Source organism: Myxine glutinosa, chromosome 5 (genome assembly GCF_964187855.1).
Source record: "Myxine glutinosa chromosome 5, kmMyxGlut1.1, whole genome shotgun sequence".
NCBI lineage: Eukaryota > Metazoa > Chordata > Myxini > Myxiniformes > Myxinidae > Myxine > Myxine glutinosa.
In genome coordinates this window covers 44810761-44828457 of record NC_136265.1, presented here as the reverse complement: position 1 = coordinate 44828457, position 17697 = coordinate 44810761, and the positions used below count along the sequence as shown (strand labels likewise).

The following is a 17697-nucleotide window of genomic DNA, read 5'->3' as shown; positions in this document are numbered from 1 at the left end:
ATTTTAACATGTGAACCGATTGGCCAGACAGCTGCTGGACCACACCCACATCTGTCACTTGACTCCACCCACCATAGCACCAAGACAAAATTATATGGCTGCCATCTTGTTTTTATTGTGGGCCTAACATATTAGGCGTGTAGGTCTCTGCTGATTATATACACCGCCCGGATTTGTTGCGTCAGATTTCCATTGGCTTTGTTTGGGTCGAGCGTTATTCACGATGAAGGACCCCGAAAAATGTAATCATATGTCGAATAATAGTAATGTTTAATCAAGCGTGTCAGAATACACGGTATGTGAGAACACACGGTATATCAGAACGCACAGTAATGAAGCGTTACGTTAGGCAAATTACTACAAAAAGATCGTGTTACGTAATTTTTCAATGGCCCCATATTAGGGTTAAACAATCTGTGACGTTTTTGACGAATCAGCTGGTTCTGATGTAACCGTGGGGAGGGTGACATGGGTTTGAGGTGTCGAGTTCATTATTTAATAGCGTATCAACCATGTGAGTACGGGATTTTTTTTTGATAAAAATACCCCCGGTACGGGATTAATTTGGCGTTTTGGTACGGGAATGCAACCACGTACTGACGATCTATTTATAGGTATAGTCGATGACGTGTAGTAACGTCATCCATACACAAAACTTTTTCGCGGGTTGTGGCACTGTAGTAAGGGCATTTTATGAGATATTTCACAAATCTGTTAACTAAATTGTTACCAAAAAATTTCTTCACCAATATGTTTGTAAAGGTGTGTAATAACATGTGTTAAAATGTTGAAGTTCAACTCCCGTGGGAAACCCAGAAAAAAAGCTGTTGAATTCGGGTACCGAAAAATTATTTTCGAGAATTTTTATTTTTTTAAATCGGCCCTTAAGTAACTTATGAGGGGTCAAATAAGGGTTTTTCATGATTCTGAGTTGATTGTTAACATTTATATTTTCACTTTTACATTTACACACAAAGTAGCTTTTATTTCACATACATATATAATACTCAAGAGTTATTTCTCATTCACAATGTCAGAAGTTTCAACAGTCATTGTCTATGTCTTCTTCAGACTCAACAACATCATGACTGCAGTTTCTGCATGTAATGCCGTTACAGACTCCACAGGCCGAGATGCACGTGACCCCATTCTTCTTGCAGCTGCATCGCCGGTTGCTGCAATCTCCATGACAATTACAGCTCGTGAACTGCAATAGCTCCTCAGGAGCCGTGGGGTCCAGTGTTGGAACTGGCTCATACCCATGCACACCTATTGTCCATCCATAGTCACTGGGGTTCAGAGACATGCTCTGTAGAAGGATCCAGTCCTGGGTCTGCAGGTAGGCACAGAGTGAATGTTGTGCAGCTGCACCCTCTGTTGGAGGTAGAGTCTCTGGTTTGATCACTCCTGCCGCTGCTTTCCTTGAGAACATGTTGTACCGGGCATACTGATGATGGCCTGCAGCGGCAAAGATGTGAAGCATCTTGGTAACAATGCAGGACAGATGCCCATTGTGGTCTGCTGTATGTTGTACCTGGCATACTGATGATGGCCTGCAGCGGCAAAGATGTGAAGCATCTTGGTAACAATGCAGGACAGATGCCCATTGTGGTCTGCAAGTCGCTCGGTTCTGATAAAGACCTTGATCACATCTACCATGTGGTGGTACTCTACCCAGAGTGCAGGTGTTCTTCCTCCTTTTGCGAGTCGTTTGAAGGTTTCTTCAAACCTTTGCTCAAACACTGGCACTACTGGGTCTGAGTGTCTGGCTCCCATCTTCCCATCAGCCACCTTCTCCATGAAGGTCTTCATGTCACCACGCTCCTCCTCAGTGAAGGCAAGTTTCATGATGTGTTGATAGATGGCTGCATCGATGAGGAGGTGTACACGGATTGCCTTGTCAAAACATCCTCCATCCATGATGTGGTTGGCTGTCGTACTTCCAGGATAGATCAACTGGATCACATCTAGTAGTCCAGAATCTTCCATGATGTTACCCATTGATCCAAGATAAGACTTCAGCAGGTGAAAACCACCCAACCTTGGAATGACGGGTAGATTTGCCCTCAAGCGCAGCATCAACAGCAACCTCATCATTGATCTGTTCATCGGTTTCCTCCACAATGGTGTCAAGAGTGCCAGAAGTATCTGGAACATCATCTCCACTCCTACTATTAAGGAAGCAGTATTTGTAGTTTTGTGTCTCCGTGTAAGACTCAGTGTATCCCAGCTGGTGGAACTTGTTGAGCATCCATTTTGACCCAAATCTATGATCAAGTTGTATGGCAAGCCCCATTTGGTGTGGCAATACTCCAGACCGAGGTCGACAGGCCTTAATAAAATTCTGCCCCCAAACGGCAACTCTTTCGTCTGTCTTGACAATCGGTCTCAAGAACATCTGAAGGCTTGCAGGAACAAGTGTCAGCTGACGATCGATGTCAGTCATACTGTGTGTGGTGGGGTATGACTTTGGACCTAAATCAATCAAGGCAATATCATTGGATTATGAACTTGAGTGCCGTCTTTATGATCTGAGTCTTCTCATCTCCATGGTCAAGATTAGCATGATGCTCTCGCAGAATATTGTCGGTGCCATCTTTGAGACAGAGTACATCTGCCCTTCTTTCCTGTGTTGTGAAATACAAGGTGTCTTAGTATTTCTCTAGAAGTTTTATCTTCAGCCAATGCTTTGAATAAGAAAGGCTCTTCTCTGGTGACTGATCAACCTCCTGCAGCTTTTCATGGACTTGGTCCATGTTCATTACCCCATGCTCTAATTCTGAGTCTAACCATTCGCAGAATTCAATAAAAACTGCCTCTCGCTCCTCATCAATACTCCTCTGTCCTCTCTTCCTTTTTCCTTCCTCATCAGTCTTGGACAAACTGTCACCTCTCGCAAACATAAGTTTGCATCGCAAATGGTACAGTGTTTCTTCTGCTACCAAGTCGTTGATCCCTTCCAGGCGTCCAGTGACTTCAGTGCCCCAGTCATCCCCGCGACTCCTTGCTGTCTTCAGCAAGCTTGCCTTCAGTGTATCTGCAGTCAAATTATCTGGCACTCTGTATTTCTTTCTAGCTTGTGCTGGATTATTTTTGTAGAGCTGGGCTGGTTGGTTGCAAAGAATGCATACATCCTTATACAGGAGGTCAACTGACTGTGATCTTCTAGAACTGCAGCCAGTTGATGAACTGAACTCACAAGTAGTGCGTCTTCTCTTCAACTTTGATGACTCTTTCTCTGCCTTTGATGCTTGAGCTGACTTCTTGGTGGTTGCAACAAAGTTGTTGTACAGATCATTTTTACACTTCTGGTGGTACCTCAGTTTTCCTTCCTTTTGAGCCTCCTTCATACGTTCCACAACAGTAACATTTTCGACAGTTTCTGCTTGTTTCAATAAAGTTGAGTATCCCTTTGGAGTTGCCTGTATGAGCCTTTCAGCTGGTGTATCCGAGCGTGCACAGATGAAGCAATTGAGCACAGGTGGAGTAACGTCTTCATCCATATTGCTAGACTCCATGTCCTGCAAAGTAGAAAATGAGATATATTTAGAAATTATTTTTCCACAAAGGAGTGTCTGTGGTGAAATATAAATGTTAACAATCAACTCAGAATCATGAAAAACCCTTATTTGACCCCTCATAAGTTACTTAAGGGCCGATTAAAAAAAAAAAAAATTCTCGAAAATAATTTTTCGGTACCCGAATTCAACAGCTTTTTTTCTGGGTTTCCCACGGGAGTTGACCTTCAACATTTTAACACATGTTATTACACACCTTTACAAACATATTGGTGAAGAAATTTTTTGGTAACAATTTAGTTTACAGATTTTCATATGTTTCCCTTACTACTGGATGTCATCCGCACTCAAAGGGTTAAATGTGTGTGTCCCAATCGCGCTGTTCATCTTTTAAGAGAGCTTTAAATGCGTGTTTCCTCTTTGGCCCATTACCGGATTTTGTCGCAGGTTGTGACCACTGTGTGGTCATTCTTGTTTGGATTTGATCCCAGGTTCATGCCCGAAGGGGTTTTAGATTTAAACAGAAGATTCATTTTTAACTCAAAATTTAATATTGGGTCATTCTTGGTGTAACTTTGTGCCATCTTTCAAGTTTGTTTTCGGTGGGAAGCATCATGACTTACGATGGCTCGTCATCAACTTCGCTCTAGTTAAATATTTTTTCCCGTGTCTTCCACAACCTTTCGTAGTTTAACTTTGTCTCTCAGTTGCTGACGATGTACAGAGTTTCGTTTCATTAACATGATTTATCAATGGAGTTGTCCAGTAAGTTTTTTTGTTTTTTTTGAGTGTTAATCATTTGAATCATTAAACATTTATTATTTGGGAGTAAATGGAACTGTAACAAGATTCTTTCCTATTTGAAAATGAGCAAAACTAAAAGTTTTGAGAAGTCTTGAACCCAGTTAGCTTGAGCGGTTCAAGACTTGTTTTGTGGTTACAATGATGATTATCACGGGCGCATTTTTTTTTTTTTTTTTTTTGCTGAGTTAAAAAAATTATTTCTCATAAATATTAAAAACATTCTGCTAATGGGCCTCAGGGCATGCATCTGGTTGGGCAGCGTGCGCACTGCTTGGAGAATCACATTTCATGAGTAATTTTTGTCCAATTTTATCTGCTGTTGTATTCACGAGATGAATGTTTGTCAAATATTTAATTTATTTCCCCCACTTCCCTCTCCCCTAAGACTGACTTCCTTACAATCATGGAGTATGTACTGTACTCTATTTGGGGGTGGCATGGGAAAGAAATGTCTGCCCAATCAAATGTGTACAAAATAATATGCTGAAAAGCTACTATACAGTGAAGTCATAACCCTTCAAAAGCCATACCTTTTGTTCTCAAGTGTTTTCAGAACTAACAAAATAGATGGATGCCACAACACATCGCAAAATCGCCGAATTGTGCTTCTGTCTCTCAATGTTGTCCACCAGCCTAGCACAATAACAGCTGGAGTGATTACAATGGGAGGAAGTGACATTGTCTCTTGGGTATTGTACCCCGAGCATAACCAAAAAATATTGGATGAAATAAAAACAATACAAGTACAATACTCCATAAGCTATCGAATGCCATTCATGCGTGCGCAGACTGAGAAACTGTCGTGAAACTCTCTGCCGTAAAATCTCTGCCATCGATTGCAAGACACTACGAAATGCGAAATTTACGAAAGACAGGGGCCAAGAATAAACAGAATTGTATTGACAACAAAAAGAACAAACACCCTTTTGGCAATTGATTTGTGTATTTGTGACATATTTGGTGGCCTCCACTCTGAGGTATTTGTACGATGCTTCATTTTGTAAATGCTGTATTGTATCTTGGTTGGCCCTATGACAATGGTGAAGAATCACTCAAAAGTTAAAAAACTCGTATTCGACTCTTCACAAAAACGGAATCGATTCGTCCTTGACACACACACACACACACACACACACACACACACACACACACACCCTGTCCATTTCATCCAAATCCATCAATAGCGCAGATATCAATAGCCCTATCTCTCAATAGTGAAGAATCACTTAAAAAAATTATCGGATCCAGATCTTCACGAAAATCTAATCATTTCGTCCTTGTCACATACATACTATATATATATATATATCTGTGCAGTGTCTGTCTTGTCACTGAACTACTCCCTCAAACTTTTGTGAAATCGTACCAAACTTCTGGTATGCACATATCTCTCCCGTCAGTATGCCTTAAGGGTATTTTATTTGAAAAATTTTCCCAATTTATTTTTTTGTTTGGAATTTTTTCGGGAAAATTTTCTTTTCCAACTTCAATTGTTTATCAAAGGTAATATCACGTATATTACAAATACATTTGTGCAAAATAATTGTTTGAATTATGATTGGTGTAAACCATGACAAAACGGCAACTCGGGTACAGTCATTTATCTATATATCTACACATCTGGGCAGTGTCTGTGTTGTCACTTAACGACTCCCTCAAAGTTTTGTTTCCGTGGTTGTGAAGTGTTTTTAATAACGTGGTGGTGGTTTTGAATCACGTGGTGGTGAGGTATTTTGAATTATGTGGTAGTGAGGTGTTTTTAAATGACGTGGTGGTGAGGTGTTTATAATTACGTGGTGGTGAGGTGTTTATAATTACGTGGTGGTGAGGTGTTTTAAATTAGTTGGTGGTGAGGTGTTTTAAATTACTTGATGGTGAGGTGTTTTAAATTACTTGGTGGTGAGGTGTTTTGAATTATGTGGTGGTGAGGCATTTTGAATTATGTGGTGGTGAGGTGTTTTAAATTACTTGGTGGTGAGGTGTTTTAAATTACTTGGTGGTGAGGTGTTTTAAATTACTTGGTGGTGAGGTGTTTTGAATTACTTGGTGGTGAGGTGTTTTGAATTACTTGGTGGTGAGGTGTTTAAATTACGTGAGGGTGAGGTATTTTAAATTACATGGGGGTGAGGTGTTTTGAATTACATGGTGGTGAGGTGTTTTAAATTACTTGGTGGTGAGGTGTTTTAAATTACGTGAGGGTGAGGTATTTTAAATTACATGGGGGTGAGGTGTTTTGAATTACTTGGTGGTGAGGTGTTTAAATTATGTGAGGGTGAGGTGTTTTAAATTACAGTACTTGGTGGTGAGGTGTTTTAAATTAGTTGGTGGTGAGGTGTTTTAAATTACTTGGTGGTGAGGTGTTTTGAATTATGTGGTGGTGAGGAGTTTTGAATTACTTGGTGGTGCGGTGTTTTGAATTACTTGGTGGTGAGGTATTTTGAATTACGTGGTGGTGAGGTGTTTTGAATTACGTGGTGGTGCGGTGTTTTGAATTACTTGGTGGTGAGGTGTTTTGAATTACGTGGTGGTGAGGTGTAATCGTCCCAAACTTCCAGTCTGCACCTACCCCTCCCCTATGTATGTGCTGAGGGGTTCTTTCTTGAAAGAAAAAAAAAACATTCAACCTAAATCTTCAACCTAAATTGCCTATAAAATGTAATATCACAAACACAACAAATACATTTGTGCAAAATAATTGTCTGTATTATGATTGGTGTAAATCATGACAACACAGCAATTCTAACTTTTGCAAAATCCTACCAAACTTCTGGTATGCACCTACCTCTCCCGTGTGTATGTCCTAAGCGTATGGTTTTTGAAAAAATTTGAAATCAATTTTTGTATTTTTTGGGGAAATTTTTTTGAAAAAATAATAATAATAATAATTCAACTTCAATTGTTTATGAAATGTAATATCACGTATATTACAAAAACATTTGTGCAAAATAATTGTTTGAATTATGATTGGTGTAAACCATGAAAAACAGCAACTCGAGTACAGTCATTTATCTACATAGTACATATATCTACATATTTAGCTACATATATATCTACATATCTGGGCAGTGTCTGTGTTGTCACTGGATTACTCCCTGAAACTTTTTTTCCATGGTTGTGGTGTTTTTAATAACGTGGTGGTGGTTTTGAATTACGTGGTGGTGAGGTGTTTTGAATTACGTGATGGTGAGGTCTTTGAATTACTTGGTGGTGAGGTGTTTTGAATTATGTGGTGGTGAGGTGTTTTGAATTACTTGGTGGTGTGGTGTTTTGAATTACTTTGTGGTGAGGTGTTTTGAACAACTTGGTGGTGAGGTGTTTTGAATTACTTGGTGGTGAGGTGTTTTGAATTACTTGGTGGTGAGGTGTTTTGAATTACTTGGTGGTGAGATGTTTTTAATCACGTGGTGGTGAGGTGTTTTTAATTACGTGGTGGCGAGTTGTAATCGCCCCAAACTTCCAGTCTGCACCTACTCATCACGTGTGGACGTATATTTAATTTTTGTATATTTTTTTCAACCTAAATTGCTTATAAAAATTTAATATGACAAACACTGCAAATAAATTTGTGCAAAATTATTGTTTGGAAAATGATTGATGTAAATCATGACAACACAGCAACTCAGGTACAGTCATTATCCTCAGCTAAAACAAGCCCGTTCCTCTGTGACGACACATGGTGAGGCGAGCGCAGCGAGCCGAGCCAAGCTAGTATGTATATATAAAATAGCTCGGTGGGCTGTCACCGCGTAAGTGATGAAGTTTGTGGGTATGAGTCCCGGGTCGAGTCAGAATTTTGCCACACTCGCCCCACAAAGGAATTTCAATCCCCACACAGGAAGCCAAAAAGTTCAAGTTTGGTTTCATCAGACCACAGAATCTTCTTTCTCACAGTCTGATAGTCCTTTAGGTGCTTTTTTGCAAACTCCAAGCCGGCTTTCATGTGTCTTTCACCGAGGAGAGGCTTCCATCTGGCCACTCTGTCATAAAGCCCAGAACGGTGGAGTGTTGCAGTGATGCTTGTCCTTCTGGAAGTTTCTCCCATCTTCACACAGGATCTCTGGAGCTCAGCCAGTGACCATCGGGTTCTTGGTCACCTCTCTTACCAAGGCCCTTCTCCCCCGATTGCTCAGTTTGGCCGGGCGGCCAGCTCTAGGAAGAGTCCTGGTTGTTCCAAACTTCTTCCATTTAAGAATTATGGAGGCCACTGTGCTCTTGGGAACCTTCAATGCAGCAGAATTTTTTTTGTAGGCTTCCCCATATCTGTGCCTCGACACAATCCTGTCTCTGAGCTCTGCAGGCAGTTCCTTCGACCTCATGGCTTGGTTTTGCTCTGATATGCATTGTCAGCTGTGAGACCTTATATAGACAGGTGTGTGCCTTTCCAAATCATGTCCAATCAATTGAATTTACCCCAGGTGGACTCCAATCAAGGTGTAGAAACATCTCAAAGATGATCAAGAGAAATGGGAGGCACCTGAACTAAATTTCAAGTGTCATAGCAAAGGGTATGAATACTTATGTAAATGTGATATTTCAGTTTTTTCTTTTTAATAAATTTGCAAAACTTTCTAAAATCCTGTTTTCTCTGTCATTATGGGGTATTGAGTGCAGATTGATGAGGGAAAAAATGAATTTGAACGATTTCAGCATAAGGCTGCAACATAACAAAATGTGAAAAAAGTGAAGGGGTCTGAATACTTTCTGAATGCACTGTATATGTGTGTGTATATATATATATATATATATATATATATATATATATATATATATATATATATATATATATATATACATATATTGTTACGGACCGCGGATTAGGATGTTATTTACCGAGCGGTGGTATTACCGCGGCCGAACAGTTGCTCCCCTTTTCTTCCCTTACACTCACCCGATTCACCCAGACGTTGGCCAAATCGCGCTATGCTAAATCAATGATGGAAAGGACACGACGACTGGGAAAGAGGAAACGACGCAAGGGGTACAGTTCTCAAGACCTCCGGAGGAGGGTATAATTACAGTGGTGGAGAAAAGGGGGTAGATTACAAGGCAGAGTGAGGTAAAGACACAGAAGAGATGGGCACTTAAATACCGTCTTATCTTAACCCAGACAGACCACGGACAAACGGACAAGGTAGACTTACACAGGGATTGATGGCAGGAAGGGACAGATAGGTCGATAGCACAAGGTGCACCTTGGCTCGGGGACAGGATAAAGCACGGTCCAAAAGATGCAGGGAGGCCTCACAGCGCTCGGAGGTGGTCTTGCTTGCTCCAAGCTCAGCGCGCATCTGACGTCACCTCCCTCTCACTGCGCATGCTCAGCGGGGAGTGACATGCCCTCGGCTGGTTGGTTCCGCCCCACTGCGGCCGGTCCGCCGCTTCCATTGGGTGCGGGGGTTACCGGGCTCCGCCCTTGACGAGGAGCTGACAGGGAGCCCCTGTTTGGTAACCCCGTCGAGCACATGTTCGATGGCGGCTCATTGTTGTTGTTGTTGTTGTTGTTGCTGAACTGTGAGGAAGAGCTGTGGGGAGGTATTGGGAGGTCCTAAACTTCCTAACGGTGCCATACAATCACATTCTGGTGCAACGAAGGGTCAGAATTAATGGAAACGAATCCTTAACTGACATAGACTAAGAATAACTAGCAAGATGTCCTATAGTTGTCTTACATGAGATGCGGTGAACCTGGGTGCGACATTTAATGGGGGAAATAGGGGGAGGTCGGGTCTACAGAGTGTTGTTTACAGAAAATGGGACTAGGGAATGAGGGAATGGGGGATTGGGGAGAGTTGGGAAGTATTGAGGAAATAGGGGAATATTTACAAGCGGATATGGATGGATGCAAATCCCATATCCGCAACACTGCACCCTTCTCGACCTCGGGGCGTCCCGACCCGATAAATTTTTACCTACTTTAGTGTGGCACTCAGATGTAGTTCCCTCTACTATTAACTCAAACCTGAGTGCGACAGTTTTACAGATATTCACAAATGAGTAAATATGTCCCCCTGCGACGTTGCACCCTTCTCCTAACAGAAACACACCCACAGGATAACCGAATCGCGGAAAGCATCCTCAAACTAAACATACAGCTGGTAGGGAGCATCATTTATACAAGACTACACTGATATTTACACTACGATCCAGGACCTGTTCTTTGAGGAACACATGCAGATGTTATGCAGAGGGAGAGCACGCATGCCAGCATCGATACACCAACCCACGAGTGCCCTGTGGCCCTACGGCCTTTAATAATGTGCAGAGCACCCCTTCCAAGCACCAAAAGCACCACCCCATTATGCACAGTCAGCACCATCCGGTGCACCAATAAAGTGTTCAATAACAATGCACAATTAAGTGTCCATGGTCACCGGTGGTGTCGCAGCCGGCCGATGTTCTGCCGCTGGTCTTGCCTTCATGGAGTGCAGTTGGCCTTCTGGCTTCTTTAGAAATAAAGAAAGGCGCCAACCGCGGCCATTTCTTCATTGTGGCCGTCAGGGGGGCCAACTAAAAGTGGTTCACCTGTATGGCATAGGTGCCACGTTGACCCAAAGGTCCATCCACGGGTGGTGCTTGACCGCAAAAGAACTGCGGTCCATATGGTGTATCGATCCAGGCAGCAAGCAGCGGAAGTACAGGCCCACAACTGCGGAGCCAGCACCTCTCTCTCCTCTCTCTCTGCCCCAAAGCCAGATCCTCGGAGGTGGGAGACAAAAGAAGACAAGTGAGTAAGGTGGTAAGGGCGCAAAAGTGCATGCAATACAAGGTAATGCACACTGGGGGCACATGGGAACCAGGTGAGACAGGTACGTTCCTACCGTACGCCCCCCCCCCCCAACCAGGTAACCTACATTGCCCCTCCCTTACCCCTTACTGTATCCACAAAACACAACACTACCCATAAACATCTACTTTACACATCAAACAAACGTCCCTATTGTCTTCCCCGTTCCTCCCATAAACCAAATTCGTCTTCTCTCCCTCCTAACCAATCAAATTTGCCATTTCCAACTCTCATCAAAATTTGCCATCACCAATTCATCATCAGTCTCTCCTAAGGAGGGAGAGATGGAATCACCCCAATGTCTCATCCACGTCGTGATGCGTCTCACAAATCCAAACAGCAATTCTCCTTTCCTGCAACACAAAACAAAGGAAACACAGGTGTGGAGTCATCATCATCACCTCAGGTAAGTGGCTGCGTATGGTGCGACAGGTTCATCAATCCTAACTATCTATCTATAATTCCAGTAATCTCTGTACGTTTGTACGTCTGTTTGTCTGTGACCGCTGTTTCTCGACAACCACGGGTCCGATATACTTTTAACTTGCCAGGTATATTGCTGGGGACCCGAGGATGTGCCTTTTCAAGGTTTCATATTAATCGGACAATTACTTACCGAGCTATGTCCAAAAAACGATTCAACCAATCAGAGAGCAGCGAACGATCGCGTGTGCCGAACGTGGCGGACACACTCTGCCTCGGATGGCACATTTGAGAGCGTATTCATTTATTTCACGTTTGCAAACTATGTTGGCGTTAAACTATGTTTTAAAACTAATAAAACCGAATTTGCGATTCATTCGCTTTCCTGCGCGTTTGTGCACGCGATGGCGATTTCTTTACCAAACTCCGGAAGCCGTTCGCTTTGGACCAAACCATTTCATGTAAATAGAGGGGGGGGATATAATTTTAGATATAGATATAGTACGGGCAATGCCCTAGTTTCCTAAATGACATTAACACACTTTACACTACCCAGGGTCTTTCCCTGCCAATCCATTGGCCAACTTACACTATGGGTTCTAAAAACCAATTCCCATTGACCAAACTGTGGTGCTTCTCAATTTGGGGTCTCACTCCCCCGATTCATCTCCCGGTGCCCTTGCACAATTTCTGGGCTGCGACGTTTAGCTCTCCCAGCAGGTCTACCCACCTGCACACCTCCACCACTGCAGTTGCCACCCGAGCTTACCTGCTCCTCACCCTAACCTATCTAACTGGGGAAGGCCCCTCCTGGCTCTGTCACCCCTCTGGTGCCCTCTGGCACTGGGCTACCCGGGTCCGTCCTCCGGATCCTCGGGCCCCATCCACCACTACCGGCTCCCAGAGCCCACCTGCGGCCTCACCTGGCCGACATCCTCACAGTGGTGGAGTGCCCAAACCAACTACACACACTAACAGGCTACACGCCCAGCCATTTCCACAACACTAATGCACCCATCCAATCATCATTCTTCCACCCGCACCACAGATGCCAATATCCAACCACAATTTACCTATACCCTCTACCTAACACTTACACTACCCGCCCCGGGTATCCGTGATGGGGGTCCACTCTTCCCCCATCCACACCTTCGCACCACGCACACCACTCCGTACCACTTACTCCAACTCTCTCCACACCACTCATTCTCTGCTCCATATATTCCACGCACCTGTACTTGCACACCTGTGCTCTCATACTTGGTGCTGCCTGCACCCTTCTCTCCCCCAAGCGCATTCGCGCTGATCCACAACACTCACTACTCACCATGACACTCATCCGCAATGCTCTCTCATTCATCACTTGTACCCTCACACACACCTCGGAGCATTGCCTCACCGATGCCTCATTTGAAGCTGCTCACCAGCACTTCCATTCATACTGCATCATCTGCTCTGTCGACTCCCTTCTAAAACTCGTGCTCCTCCGTCTTCCCTTTAAACTATTGCGCTCCCACGTCATTATCATCCACACTAAGCTACCTGCGTCCCCACTACAGGTATCAGTCACTAACTAACCTTAACGTTACCTAATGTCATCTTCTAGGTCCCTACACACAATATCCTAACCCACCCGGGCTAGTTTTCACTGCCATACACCCCATAACTAGTGCGCATTTGCCCCCATCTGTGAGGGATGGTGGATTGGCCATCCCATCACATGGGGCATCTCCAACTACCAATTTTGCACATCAAATTTCAACAAATCAAAAATTTGCCAATCACTACCCATCATCTGCCAATCATTACTGCCAATCCTTTGCCAATCATCAAATTTTGTTTTTCTAATTTCGGGGCCAAAACACTATCCTCGTCATTACAGTCTACTTACTAATCCTCTCGGTGCGCCAATTCACTTCTAAAGCTCGGCTTCGTACAGCCGAGCAATGAATGTGGGTTCTTTGGTGCCGGCGGCTGGATGCGTCCGACACTCGGTGCAGGGAAGGACGCTTACCCGGGCCAAGATCCCACGCACCACCTTGGCACGGAGCCATCCCATGGCCCGATCTCGACCTGCTGGAACGCCTCAACAAAAAGGGGTCGCCATGACGACCCTTCCTATCGGGCTGCCCGCTCCGCCTAGTGGAGCACGGACGCGGCCGTTCAAAGCGAGGCCCAGCGTGGATCGCGTACGGCGGTCCTTTCGGACCCGCCGCGGTTCGGATCCCCACTGGTTCTCGCGGCACGCGAAACCCGGCACGCACCGAGGGCCCGATTCGGCTATAAGTCGCTCTAACCGCTAACCCGGTTACCGTCGATGCCTCACCTGCATGCTTACACGCATACGCTACCCCTTTCACCCTCACTGAGCTCGATGCTCCAACGCCGCCCGTACACCCCGCAGCCCGTTCCTTGCTCATACATCCAGCTGTCTCCCTGCTCTTGGTCATTGCACCTTCTCTTACACACCCAGGTACACTCATTCCGCTCACAGACTTGGTCACACACCTGACCACCGAACACTTTGGCACACATTCGCCGTTCGCACACCTCACCAACACACCTCTTCGCGCCCCCTCCTCGGTCACCTCCTCTGTGACAATCACAGGTGTGCTCTCACTCGCACACCCAACCACGTGCCTCACGACCAATTCCAGTGTGCATTCCCACACACGCTCTACCCTTCCAGGTGTGCATCCTTCCATTCCAGGTGTACATCCTCTCTCACCTGTCATAACCAACTCACGCTCCGTGTCACTCACTACTTTCACCACCACTCTTGACAGCGCACTCACTCTTACTCTCAACAGCGCACTCTTTCCTCATGCACCTGTCCGTTACACACCTTTCTCGCGCATCCTCTTGCGCACACTCTTTCGTTACTTCCTCCGTAACACTCACCACAGGTGTACACTCTTCCGTTACATCCTCTGTAACACTCCTCACTACGCGCTTCCATGTGCTCCCTCGCACACGCGCTACGACCGACTCACTCTCGACAGCACCCTCACTCCTTGGCGCGCACTTTTTCCTCACACCCCAGAGTCGGACTTTCTCGCACACTTCCTTTTTCGCACACCAGACCTGTTGCACACTTCACCAACGGCCTCTCACGAACACCCGGGTCCATCTCGACCCCCAAGCTTATTAAATCACCTGGCGCATCATACGCACGACCATATTGGTCACCACTTACACTGGGTCCTCTTTCTCTTCGCTTCTCCTCCATCACCTGCGAATCCCTCATCCGGTTAATGAGCACATCATCACGATCCGAACACAGACTTTGGACCAATTATTTTACTTCCTCTTTTATCTCTTTCTTATCCCCTCTCCGTCGCTTCTTAATTTCGCTCACCCCTTCTTCCACTTCTTCTAATTTCTGCTTCACCTCTTTTATTTCCCGGTACGTCTCCTCAAGCTCGTCCTCTAAGGCTACCTTGACCGTTTCTATGTGCGTCCTCACCTGCCGGTCCTTCGTCTCCATTACCTCTGTCACCTCGTCCAACCTCGTTGTCAGTCCCTCACGTACCATCTGACATTGCCTCTGTGTCGCTATCAAGTCATTTTTTATGTCGTTTTGTGTCGCTTTTAACCCTCCTAGTACCGCAGTGTTCCTTTGAACCTGCTCCGTTAGTTATTTTTGTCCCTCCGTCAGCTGTTCCACTCCCAGCGTCAACTCCTCTATACCACCTTGCAATTTTACAGTCCCCTTTCTCACCTCCTACTCCATGCGCTCCTCACAGTGCCTCACCTCCTCGCGCACTCCTCCGACCTCCTCACTCACACCTCTTCTGAGCCCCCCTCCCATCACTTGCATCTCCTGCCCAGATGCCACCCTCATCTGCTCCATTTCCTCCCTGTGAGCATCCAATTTAGTTTCTACCCCATTCTGACCCCCTCTATCTGCTGCCCCATTTGTTTAACTTCCCTTTCCGCTTGGTCCCTCATGTCCCTCAATTTGCCTTCCATACTGTTTTCTAACCCCTCTAACCCCTTTTTCATCCCTTCCATTTGATTCTCTTGAGCGGCCATTCTGTTTTCTACCCCCGTTAACCCCTCCTGTATTTCCCCTAATCTATTGTCTAATCCCTCAAATTTGTTGTCTAGTCCCTCAAATTTGTTTCCTAATCCCTCTATTCTACTCCCTAATCCTCCGATCTGGGTCCCCATGTCCTCCCTCAATTTCTCGCTATTGGACCCCATGTCATTCCTTAATTTCTCGCTATTGGACCCCATGTCATTCCTTAAACCCCCGATCTTTTGTTCTAACCGTTGGCTATTGGCCCCCATGTCCTTCCTCAATTTCTCGCTATTCTGGGCCAACAGGGCCCCTATTTGCGCCATGAGGACTTGCATGTCCATCGGCGGCACGCGTACAGCTACCGCTATCCCCTGCGCGGCCTGTTGTTCGCGCTCCTCTTCCCCATGCCTAGCGCCGCCATTTTGCGAACCTGCCGCCCTCACTGCTTCGCTCTCCTCATGTCCCTCAATTTGGTCCTGGATCGACCCTGCCTCACTCTCCTCTACCGGAACACAGCCGTCTTGATCTGCCATAGCGCGACTTTCAAAATTCGGGTTTTTGTAAAACAAAAGCAAATTTCGGTACTTTATAATTTTGACCAATTTTTTTTTTTTTAGCTGTTTTAAAAATTTGGTTCGGGCCTCGTATCTCACTCCTCGACACCAGTTGTTACGGACCGCGGATTAGGATGTTATTTACCGAGCGGTGGGATTACCGCGGCCGAACAGTTGCTCCCCTTTTCTTCCCTTACACTCACCCGATTCACCCAGACGTTGGCCAAATCGCGCTATGCTAAATCAATGATGGAAAGGACACGACGACTGGGAAAGAGGAAACGACGCAAGGGGTACAGTTCTCAAGACCTCCGGAGGAGGGTATAATTACAGTGGTGGAGAAAAGGGGGTAGATTACAAGGCAGAGTGAGGTAAAGACACAGAAGAGATGGGCACTTAAATACCGTCTTATCTTAACCCAGACAGACCACGGACAAACGGACAAGGTAGACTTACACAGGGATTGATGGCAGGAAGGGACAGGTAGGTCGATAGCACAAGGTGCACCTTGGCCCGGGGACAGGATAAAGCACGGTCCAAAAGATGCAGGGAGGCCTCACAGCGCTCGGAGGTGGTCTTGCTTGCTCCAAGCTCAGCGCGCATCTGACGTCACCTCCCTCTCACTGCGCATGCTCAGCGGGGAGTGACACACCCTCGGCTGGTTGGTTCCGCCCCACTGGGGCCGGTCCGCCGCTTCCATTGGGTGCGGGGGTTACCGGGCTCCGCCCTTGACGAGGAGCTGACAGGGAGCCCCTGTTTGGTAACCCCGTCGAGCAGATGTTCGATGGCGGCTCGTTGTTGTTGTTGTTGTTGTTGCTGAACTGTGAGGAAGAGCTGCGGGGAGGTATTGGGAGGTCCTAAACTTCCTAACGGTGCCATACAATCACATTCTGGTGCAACGAAGGGTCAGAATTAATGGAAACGAATCCTTAACTGACATAGACTAAGAATAAGTCGCAAGATGTCCTATAGTTGTCTTACATGAGATGCGGTGAACCTGGGTGCGACATTTAATGGGGGAAATAGGGGGAGGTCGGGTCTACAGAGTGTTGTTTACAGAAAATGGGAATGGGGGATTGGGGAGAGTTGGGAAGTATTGAGGAAATAGGGGAATATTTACAAGCGGATATGGATGGATGCAAATCCCATATCCGCAACAATATATATATATATATATATATATATATATATATATATATATATATATATATTGTTGTGGATATGAGAATTGAGTTTTTTTTTATTGTGTAATGAATTGTAAAGACCACCCTCCTGCCTCCATTCTGTGTATAAAGGTCAAAGGGCATCCCTTAGTTAGATCATATACCATCACGTTAACCAATCATAGATTTCCTCCTTGTTGGTAGTTATTTCCTTATTCTGTGTAGGTTAAGGCTCTGTTCCCACCAGTTGACATTCTCCATTGCACCAAGTGAAATAAGGTAGATCCCCTTTCATTCCCAAAGCCCCATTCCCAAAGCCTCGATTGCCATCTGCATTCGCCGCCATTGCCCATGTGCTCCAACCCGGAGAAGAAAGGCGTGGCCCGCCCATCGTCATCAAGAGGTGGAGCCAAGAAGCCCCTACGAC

At 45.4% G+C, this 17697-nt stretch overlaps 1 protein-coding gene and 1 long non-coding RNA gene across 8 annotated transcripts in view; one reads left to right on the top strand and one right to left on the bottom strand.

The window, feature by feature from the left end:
- The window catches only part of BACC1 (BPTF associated chromatin complex component 1), a 65907-nt gene that overhangs the window by 16318 nt on the left and 31892 nt on the right, over positions 1-17697 (top strand). The gene's annotated exons all lie outside the window — the stretch shown is intronic.
- Positions 932-3655, bottom strand: LOC144892020 (uncharacterized). The gene is made up of 2 exons (XR_013623341.1): positions 1958-3655; positions 932-1269 (listed from the first exon to the last, which is right to left on the bottom strand). It is a non-coding gene; the product is annotated as an uncharacterized LOC144892020 (long non-coding RNA).